Genomic DNA, 11,053 nt, shown 5'->3' on the forward strand with positions numbered 1-11,053 from the left:
AGGTCATGATCCCAGGGTCCTGGGATCAAGCCCCACACTGGGCTCTCTGCTCAGCGGGAAGCCTGCTTCTCCCTCTCCACTCCCCCTGCTTGTGTTCCCTCTCTTGCTTTGTCTCTCTCTGTCAAGGAAATAAAATAAAATCCTAAAATTAATTAATTAAAAAATGATTATACAAGACAACTGAGTCAGATTCATCCCTGGGAGGCAAAGATGGTTCAAAATACCCAAATCAATGAATGTGATATACCACATTAACACAATGAAAGCTAAAAATCACATGATCATCTCAATATAGATGCAAAAAATCATTTGAGAAAATAAAATGTTCCTTCATGGAATAAAAAAAAAAAATCTCTCAACAAACAGTATAGAAGTTGTGTACCGCAACATAATAAAGGCCATATATGACAAGCTTACAGTTTACATCATACTCAATAGTGAAAGAGAGCTTTTCCTCTAAGATCAGGAACAAAGTAAGGATGCTCTTACTTGGGGGAATCCTTAGTAACCACGCCCATAGTAACTGCCACTGGCTCCACCACCACGGCCATAACCACCCAAGTCATCAGGAGTACAACCATATCCTCCACTTAATTGTTACCCATTCCCATTCTTCCAACAGATCCATAACCTCCCTGATTATCCATTCCATCTCTGCCGTAGCCTCCCATTCCAGAACCTCCCATTCCAGAACAGCCCCCAGGAGTAGAATTCAAGAAGAGTTCAATGTACCAATGTTGCATGTCATTCTTATCTTTAGACATGGCAGCTACAGCATCTTCATGTGTCACAAATTCTACATCTGCCTCTCCTGTTGCTCTGCCATCAGTTCCAATATCAATATGCACTCTTATTAGATTTAGTCGTGAGAAGAAATTAGCAATGTCATTTTCAGTTGCACGAAAAGGTAATCCTCTCATATGTACAAAATGACCACCATGAAAACCTGAACTTGCATCACCAGCTCCACCATAGCCATGCCCTCCCATACCTCTTCCATCTCTCATTCTGTCATCAAAGCCATCACTTCCGTAGCCATAATTATTATAGCCACCATAGTCATCAAAACCTCCATAACTTCCACACCCAGCTCCACAATAACCCTCTCTTCCTCCTATCGGTCTATCATATGATCCTGGTCACTGGCCCAGCAATTTTCTTGGTGGATCATAAAATCCCTTGATTTTACTCCTGCCACTTCTGGAGGTCTCAATATATCTGTGCCCTATTCTTTCCTTGTGTTTCCCCAGAAAGTAAGGGCCCAAAGTAAGGGACTGTTCAATATGTAGTACTAGGAGCAATTAGGGAAGAAAAAGAAATAAAAAGCATTCAAATGAGAAATAAAAAAGTAAAACTGTCTCTATTTGTAAATGACATCATCTTATATAAAGAAAATACTAAAAAATCCACCAAAACACTGCCAGAACTAATGAACAGATTCAGTAAAATTGCAGCATACAAACTGGCATGCAAAAAATCATTTAAAAATTGATTCCAGGGGCACCTGGGTGGCTCAGTGGGTTAAGCCTCTGCCTTCGGCTCAGGTCATGATCTCAGGATCCTGGGATCGAGCCCTGCATCGGGCTCTCTGCTCAGCAGTGAGTCTGCTTCCTCCTCTCTCTGCCTGCCTCTCTGCCTACTTGTGATCTCTCTCTCTCTCTGTCAAATAAATAAATAAAATTAAAAAAAATTGATTCCATATATAATAGCATTAAAAAAAACCTTCAGAATAAACCTAACTAAAGGAAGGAAAGACTCATCCACTAAAAACTATAATATATTGATGAAAGAAATTAAAGAAGACACAAATAAAAGATATCCCTTACTCACGAATTAGAAAAGTTAATATTGTTAAAATGTCCATACTACCAAATAAATCTATATATTCAATCTATATGTTACATCAAACCTCAATGGCATATTTTACAGTAATAGAAAAAATAGTCCTAAAATTCATATGGAACCAGAAAGTATCACAAATAGCCAAAACAATATTGCAAAAGAACAAAGCTGGAGAATCTCACTTCCTGGTTTTAAAATATATATCAAAGCTTCCGTGACTAAAACATAATGGTAATGGCATAAAAAATAGACAAATAAACTAATGGAATGGAATAGAAAGCCTAAAATGAATTCAGGTATGCAGAGTCAATTGATCTTCAACAAGGGTGACAAGAATACATAATGGGAAAAGGATAATCTCTGCAACTAATGCTGTTAGGAAAACTGGACATCCACATAAAAAAGAATGAAACTGTATTCTTATCTTACACCATAAAAAATGAATTAAAGACTTAACTGTTAGTCTGAAACTGTGAAACTTATGTTAGAAAACACAGGGAAAAGGCTTCCTGACATTGGTCTTGGCAATAATTTCTTGGGTATGACATCAAACACAGAGGGAATAAAAAGAAAATAGACAAGTGGGACTGCATCAAACTACTTCTGCACAGCAAAGGAAATAATCAACACAATGAAAAGACAACATTATAAAAACAAACAAAGATAAAAGTATTGGCAAAGGGTGTAGAGAAACTGGAAACTCTGTACATTGTTAGTAATGTAAAATGGTACAGTCAATATGGAAGACACTATGGAAGTTCTTCAAAAAATTAAAACTAAGCTACTATATGATCCAGCAACCTCATTTCTAAATATATATCCAAAAGAACTGAAATCAGAATCTAAAAGAGATATTTGCATCTCCATGTTAATTGCATTATTCATAACAGCTATGAAGTGGAAACAACAATGTCCATCAACAGAGCAATGGATAAAGAAAATGTGTTATATGCATGCAGTGGACTATTATTCAGCCACAAAAAAGGAAATCCTGTCACATACTACAAAAAAGATTAATCCGGAGGATTCTATGCTAAGAAAGTAAGTCAGTCACTGAAAGACAAATATTACATGATTCTACTTATCTAAACTAGTCAAACTCAAGGCAGCAGAAAATAGAATGGAGGTTTCTAGGAGCTATGGGAAAAGGAAAATAAGAAGCTGACATTAACTAAGTATAAATTTTCAATCATACAAGATAAAAAAAGTTCTAGACATCTGCACAACACTGTAATTATAATTAATAATACTTTACTATTCACTTAAAGATTTATTAGGGTAGATTTCATATTATGTGTTTTCTACCACAACAAAAAAAGAGAGAAAATACTTGAGTGAAAACTAAAACCTTGAGGAAGTTTCTAAGTGGAAATTTCTATATCTCGAAAGTGAAATAGTTAATTCAGCACCTTATAGATAATGTCAGTTATCCAGGTTCTTAGGGTTTTGTTTTGTTTTGGTACTGCAATCCTGAACATATTGGTTTGGAATCTAGGTTGTTTCTTTAAGATCGCAGGGCAGCATGACATTTTCAGGTATTAAATCCAGTTGTGGCATCTGGCTTAGGAAAGTCTCTCATAGGCCTTTCTTGTGTGAAAAGAAATCATTTTCCAGAGTGCATGCCTCAGATTTCCAAAGTCTTATTTGCCAGTAGAGGACTATATGCCACATGCTTTTGCCCTAGCTTCAAGGCTGCCTTGGAAAGTGAGTGCCTGGCAATTTCAGACTCTCTGCAGACAGACGGTATCTTCCAGTCAGTAAAACAAAATAAAATAATTAAAATTAAATAATTAATTGATTTCAAAAAGAAAAGGGAAAAGAAATGGGAGATTGGGAATCATGATTGGGTGGAGTTGGCAACCAATTCTACTACATACTTCTTACCCTGTGCCATCTTCCACAAAGCAAGATTAAATATTTATAATCTACCAATTATTCTATGGGTTAAGCCTTCAAATTTACTTATACTAAAAATGTAAAAATAAAATGTGTTTTGCATATTTCTTATTAGAACATCTGATCTCTAAAGCTGTTACTGCAGAAAGTAGCAGGGAAAATGAAACAAAATGTAAGATTCTGTCAACCCTGTTAAATTTAGCCTAAAGAAATAAACTTTCTTTTTACGTGATTTCTGCTTGCTAACCTCAAGCACTTTATCAGTATTTCAATTTTCCACCCATGCTTCATCATTTCTAAGCATTCCTTAGTATATACATTGTAGAAAGAATTACAAAGATGGCTTTAGTTGGAAGGAAATGAATCTTGTGGTTCTGGGATTTTCATCTGCATGGGCCCCTGGCAAGGATTTACAATTTTTGATTCTTTTTCTTAAAGAATACCTCCAAAATTATATTAGCATTAGGATCTCTCTCTCTCTCTCTCTCTCAAATATATAAATAATGTTAAAAAAGCAATAACTTTGAAACTTTTTCAAACTGGTGACAATAAATGATAAACCAGAATAAATGTGTGTATATGTGTGTGTGTAAACCAATTTGAAACAATGGTTTTATAAGCAATCTCGCCAATCTTGCCTTTACAATGTGCATAACATTATTTTTTAATCTAGTCTCTTCCATTTTTTTTAAAATGCTGATTATGACCAGAAAATTGACTTTAAGATTTACTAATGGGTCTCTCCTATGATTTGAAAACCATATCATCCTACTACCAAAGATCAACAAGGTGCATAATTTAGCTGTCATTAGAATACACTATCATACAATAGACCACCAGATCTAGGCTTTGATATACTACTATACAAGGATCAGACAAGTTTTCAAAAAATCATTTTTACAAAATCCTTAACAGATATGATGTTGCTAAAAGAGAAAAAAAATAAAAGTATTGAGATTCAAAATATCTTTATCCCAAATCGGAGGTCAACAAACTTTTTCTTAAAGGTCCAGCTAGTAAATATATTAGACTTTATAAGCCATTCCTCCGTTACAACTCCCAACTCTGTCCTTGTAGCATGAATGCAGCCATAGATTATATAAACAAATGATTGTTGCTGTGTTCTAACAAAACTTCATTTAACAAAACAAAATAATTTGTCAGTCCTTGTTCTCAAAAGAAGTATCTTATTTGTTTCTCTCATAATGTACTTTGTGATTATTTATTTATTTGTGGATTTGCCTGTTTTTCATATGCTCTCCCCACTAAACTCCAAACCACGAGAGTACAGGCCTCCTTTGCTTTTTATCTTTGCATCCCCAGTGCCCAGCCAATAATAAAGACTCAAATATTTACTATATCTCTTGTCAACTTCCAAAAAGGCTAGCAGAATGTTGATTAAGTAGAGCTAGGATTATTTAATTTATGTAATAAAGGACAACACCACATAGACAGAGTTTTAGCAGTCCTTCCCATAGACATAAAGAGAGGATATTTATTTACAGGTTTTAATATTAAAAATAAAGCCGTTATGAACCTCAATGTACAGGTTTTTGTATGAACAGAGGTTTTCATTTCTCAGGGAAATGTCCAACAGTGCCATCTGGGTTGTACGGTTAATTTTATAAGGAACTTGTAAAATATTTTTAATAATGACTATGTCATTCTACAATTCCATCAGCCCACTTACAGGAAACTTAGTCTCTTCACACACTCTCCAGTGGTTGGTATTTTCATTATATTTTAACATTTCTAGTGGATGTATAGTAACATCTCATCATGGTTTAATTTGCATGTACCTAATGGCTAATGAGGCTGAACATCTTTTCATGGATCTTATAAAGTGCAGAATTGGTTAAGACTGAACAGATTATGACAGAATTTATAGCTTTGGATTGATGGACCCAACAAAGCCTGAGTCTTGAAGCAGAATATTGATATGGAAATATTTCAGTTAGTTCACAGTCTTGAATTTCATAAACCCGTTACAAAAAAGACAAGAAGGATGTTTCTTCTCAAACACTGGATCAGAAAAGTATGTTCAGTGTAGATAGAGAAGAGAATATTGTTAATATTTCTAATTAATTGAATGAATATTTGAATGTCACTAATTATTTTTAATTTAACTTATTTTTTCTTACATAGCAGCATATATATAATTAGTAGTCTAAATTAAATTAAATTCAACCATTTGGAAATTAAAGTAGTAAATAATGAAGATACACCCTATACATGGTCCCTCAGAGGCAAATAGAACACCATAAAAACCATTACTTTTCTTAATTTTTTAGTTTAGTTTGCTCTTATAAATAATGGGGCAAAGTTCAAGCTTCCCAAAGATAAATATGATGATGATCAAATGAGATACTATAAAAGATAACTTCTGTACATGAGTATATATAACTATATAAACTATGTTATATATACAAAAATATATTATGTATAATATATGCTATATACTTTATCATATATATATGTATTATAATACCTATATAAAAATATATGTTATCAGTAGTTTTTAGAAAGACTCCTTTTTTGGTACAACGTAGCAGTCAACAAATATTACTAGAGTTGAACTGACAGGTTTAAAACACAGTTTCACTACTTACCAGGTCTTAATCAAATGTCTTCATCTAACTAAGCATCAGATACTTTGCTGCAAATAATAAGAACACTTCACTCAGAAAGGTTGTTCCAAGGAATCATAAGTTAGAACTTATTAAGTGCTTCAAACAATGCTTGGCATTGTAACATAATAAAGCTTAGTCATTATTAAATTACTAGCTCCTATGTTATACACCGAATCTTTCTGTGGACAATGAACTCTGCAGCAGCAGGGATCAAGACATCCAACTTTGAAATCTGTTGGGGTCTAGCTCAATGACTCAATCATTGGGATGTCCAACAGATGTTTGTTAGCAAATTAATACTATAATGAATCAATACTATAAGTTTAAGAAAGGATATCAAGTTTTATTTTTTATTAGTATTTTTGTTTGTACTATGAATAATGTATAGCATATAATTCTGAAGAATTCAACCTTATCTTCTTTGTTAGTTGCTTTAGGAAGAAGTTTCTTTCATTTTACACTGATATTTTCCACCATTCACTTAAATAAATTAAATTAAATTAGTAAATAAATAAGTAAATTGATTTAATTAATTAACTAATTAATTAATTAAATAAGGCTATTAATATGGTAACTATTTGCTCTGTGGACCTGTAGTATAGAGAGAAAGCAAAACTTTTTTTTTTCTAAATAAAGCTTTGGGTATTTCATGGTCCCAAATTTAGAGCTGAGATCAAAAATCTTGAAAACTACTTCAGTGTAAATATATAGCTTTTAGACAGACTCAAGTAGTAATATTAGCTCTATCATTTTTTTATTCCACTAAATTCAAATGTATTTCCAATCCTCAACTTGGTCTTAGTTTGTTTTATTTTTTTATATACTCATGATAATGGTATTTTACTAATTAGTTTTGGTGGTTTTTGTTTTGTTTTTGGATCTTTAGTTGTAAGTTAGTGTAACAGCAAACAGCAAAATGAGGGTTTTTTGTTTTGTTTTGTTTTGTTTTGTTTTGTTTTTTTAAAGATTTTATTTATTTATTTGACAGAGATCACAGGCAGGCAGAGAGGCAGGCAGAGAGAGGAAGGGAAGCAGGCTCCCTGCTGAGCAGAGAGCCCGATGTGGGGCTCGATCCCAGGACCCTGGGATCATGACCTGAGCCGAAGGCAGAGGCTTTAACCCGCTGAGCCACCCAGGCGCCCCCAAAATGAGGTTTTTAATCAAGAATGGAATCTTTCTGGTATATACTATTGCAATTTCAAATTCCTAAGTGAGAACTCAAAAAAAAAAAAAAAAAGAATAAAGGGCAATCACAAAATTTAAGGATTTATTTTCCTTTGCTTAACCTTCATTGAAACCACTCTCTCTTATTATCCATGAAGAGGGACAGATACCTCCATTTAACCTTTGATAAGCTTCCCTCAATAAAAGGCAGGGGCACACCATTCCTTCCCAGACAACTATTAAAATAATTTTGTTTTTCTGTAATACTTTGCCTTTATGATGAGCAAAAATGAACACAAACCTAAGTAATATTCAAATGATCCATGTCATTTTTAGTATTGCTGATTTAATACACTCTGCAGTTACTGACACATAATATAAAAATTATACCTTAAGCAGCATAAGTCAGATAATTTTTCTTTATGGGGATTGCAGCATGGAAAAAGACTGAGGATATCTGTTATATACAATTATTTATTGTAGAAAATAAGAAAAGCAACATTACAAGCTCTGAAAATAATTTCGTATGGAATCAGTAAGCTGGATCTTATATAACCTCAGACAACTTAAGGGAAATTTACTAAAATGAAATTTCACCTGAATATAAATGGAAGGTACAACAAGACAAAAGGTCAAGGTGTTTGTGGATTTCTATCACACACATATAGACACAAAAGCAATTTCCAACCCCTACCAGAAAGTTTAAGTCAATTACTTAGTTATAAGATATTTTACTAAATCACTGACAAATTAGTTCAGAGCTACTAACAAATATCCTCTCTGTCTTGCCAGTTGGCCAGAGGGCCTGGCCTCTCACTTCACCTGCCTAGAAATCACTTCCATCTCTCTGCCAACTCAAATGCCATCAAATTTTTAGGATGCAAACAAAACTCACTTTCGTTTTTTTTGTTTTTATGGAAACATATTTGAATAATCCAGTCTGGAGGGATTTCTCTTTTTCTGTATTTAAAGGCTAAAACACACAATTTATCATTGGAATATTTTCACTTTTTAAAATTTCATTGTTCTTCAGTTGTTTCAGGTAAGGTAATCTTGTCTCCTCATAGAAAAAGTAGGCTTATAGACGAGGATCATCTATTTTACTACTTTTAAATCAACCAGAGATAGAGATATACTAGTATATGCTCTACTGGTTGATCTCTAAGAGAGCATTTAGGCCATTTAGATAGCATTTAACACTCTGAAAGGAACAATTTCTTAATATGATTATGGGGAATTTAGAGATCATATCTGCTTTAAAAACCAGAGACTTGTATTCTTACTACTAGACATTAAAACAATGCCAAGTTTAAAGATTTCCTTTTTTTCTTCCTCTTTCCCTCATTCTCTCCTTTCTTTCTCCCCTGCCTTCCTTCTTTACTTCTTTGCATTTGCTCTTTACATCTTTCTTTCTTAGGATTGCACTGTTTTGCAATATTTCACTCCAACAATGACATATGTAACAAGGAAGCCAAGACTAATTATATGATTATAAAGAGAATTCTGATGGTCAATCATGAAAATATTGAGTTGCTCTACAAGCAGTTTTTCCTTTTTGTTATCAACATTTCCTCACTGTTTTCCTCAGTCAAAAGAACATTATTCTAAGAAAAATTGATAAATGTGAAGTTATCTCATGAGCTTATTCAAGAGTGTGACATGCTATTTTTCAAAATACTAACTTTATGTCAATCAATGAGCATTATTGAACATCCTGAAAGATGTCCTAGATGAATGAACAATGGCAATTACATTTTTAACATATTCTTTGGATCAAAGGATAGACATTAGCCAGTTTGCATATTTGTGATATTCTAATTTTGGAAAAGAATAACTATTTTACAGTTGTACAGATGATATATTTCATACAACAGAACTGAATTAAACCATCAAAATAATTTCATTTATAATTTTAAAAAGTTAAACCAACAACTGTACCTGGAAATTTAATTAGAGAAGATTCCTTATCTTGTACATTATTGATAAAAAGTATATAAATGCAAAAATTTCCTTACTTAAGCTTTAACATATATTTGATCTTAATTTTTCTGTTGATCGTTATTGATTTATCCAAGTTTAGTTACTATTTCACAATTAATTGCACTGTGTTAATTTGCATGAAAGTATACATAGTATATTCAAAAATACGTTTTCTTTTTATTCAATATTGCTCACTTATAATACCAAAAATCAATGTATTTATTTAATGTAATAGAGTGCAATTTGAATTTATTTTCTGTTAACTGAAATGATTTGATTGAAAAGGAGTTCAGTGTAGTTTCACGAGACAATTTTCTAGCAATTCTAGCAAATTAAGGAAAATGTCTCTTTTTGCTTGTTTTGACTACCAAAAAAACCAACCAAACAAACAAACAAAAACACGTTTAATTTTTCATTTGCTGGCTTTTACATTTAATGGCATATACTTCAGGTCAGGTAAATAATGTGAAAAGAAGAAATTATCACTGATAGAGAATAAGTTAATATATAAATAATATAAGCAGAATACTTATTATATTTTGTCTCAGTAGATGCTTCATAGTTTATAAAGTACATTCACACATGATCTTTTTGATCTTCTAAGTATGACTGGACAAAAAAAAAAAAAATGAAGGGGAGATGGGGGAATGTGAGTTAAGAAGTTCAATGAATAGAATCTGCCTGTAGTGGTATGAAGAATAATGCCCCCTTCAATGATATCCATGTCCTAAGCTGTGGAAGCTGAATTTGTTATATTATAGGGGAGCACCATTAAAGCTGAAGCTGGAATTAAAGTTGCTAATCAGCCAAATTTAAAATAAGAGAGGTTTTCCAGAATTATCTGGTTGAACCTCAAAGAGTTATTTGAATGTGGAAGAAAGGAGGCAGAAGTAAAGGTCAAAATGATGTGATGCCATAAGGACCCAACCAGCCATTGTTGGCCCTAAAGACAGAAGAAAAGGGCCACAAACCAAAAAACTTAAGCTGCCTTTGAAACCCAGAAAAGACAAGAAAACAGAGTCCCATCTAAGACCTCCAGAAAGGAATGCAGCCCTACTGATATCTTGATTTTAGCCTAGTAAGTCCCATGTCAAACTTCTAACCAACAGAACTATAAGATAGTAAGTTTATATTGGGGACTCCTGGGTGCCTCAGTCCATTAAGCACCTGCCTTCGGCTCAGGCCATGATCCCAGGGTCATGCGATCTAGCACCACATCGGGCTCCTGGGTCAGCAGACAGTCTGCTTCTCCCTCTGCCTGTATTTCTCCTGCTTGAGCTCTCAATCTCTCTCTCTGACAAATAAATAAATAAAATATTTTAAAAAAATAAGTTTATATTGTTTAAGCCACTAAGTTTCTGGAAATTTGTTATGGCAGCAATAGGAAACTAATATATCAGCATCCCACTTGTATTGGCTGTAATCACATTTGTTCTCCAAAGTTAGAATCTTTGTGCCTAGCAAAAATAATTTTAAAATTATGTTCACTCCTTGATTTATTTGTGAATTTAGGGAGAATTTGAACTTTTATATTGTTAACC

At 33.2% G+C, this 11,053-nt stretch overlaps 1 pseudogene; it reads right to left on the reverse strand.

Moving 5' to 3' along the window:
* Nucleotides 1-501: 501 nt before the first annotated feature.
* Nucleotides 502-3,736, reverse strand: LOC111146859 (annotated as a pseudogene).
* Between the last annotated feature and the right edge of the window lie 7,317 nt (nucleotides 3,737-11,053).

Source organism: Enhydra lutris, unplaced genomic scaffold (assembly GCF_002288905.1).
Source record: "Enhydra lutris kenyoni isolate GAN:26980312 unplaced genomic scaffold, ASM228890v2 scaffoldscaffold15, whole genome shotgun sequence".
Lineage (NCBI taxonomy): Eukaryota > Metazoa > Chordata > Mammalia > Carnivora > Mustelidae > Enhydra > Enhydra lutris.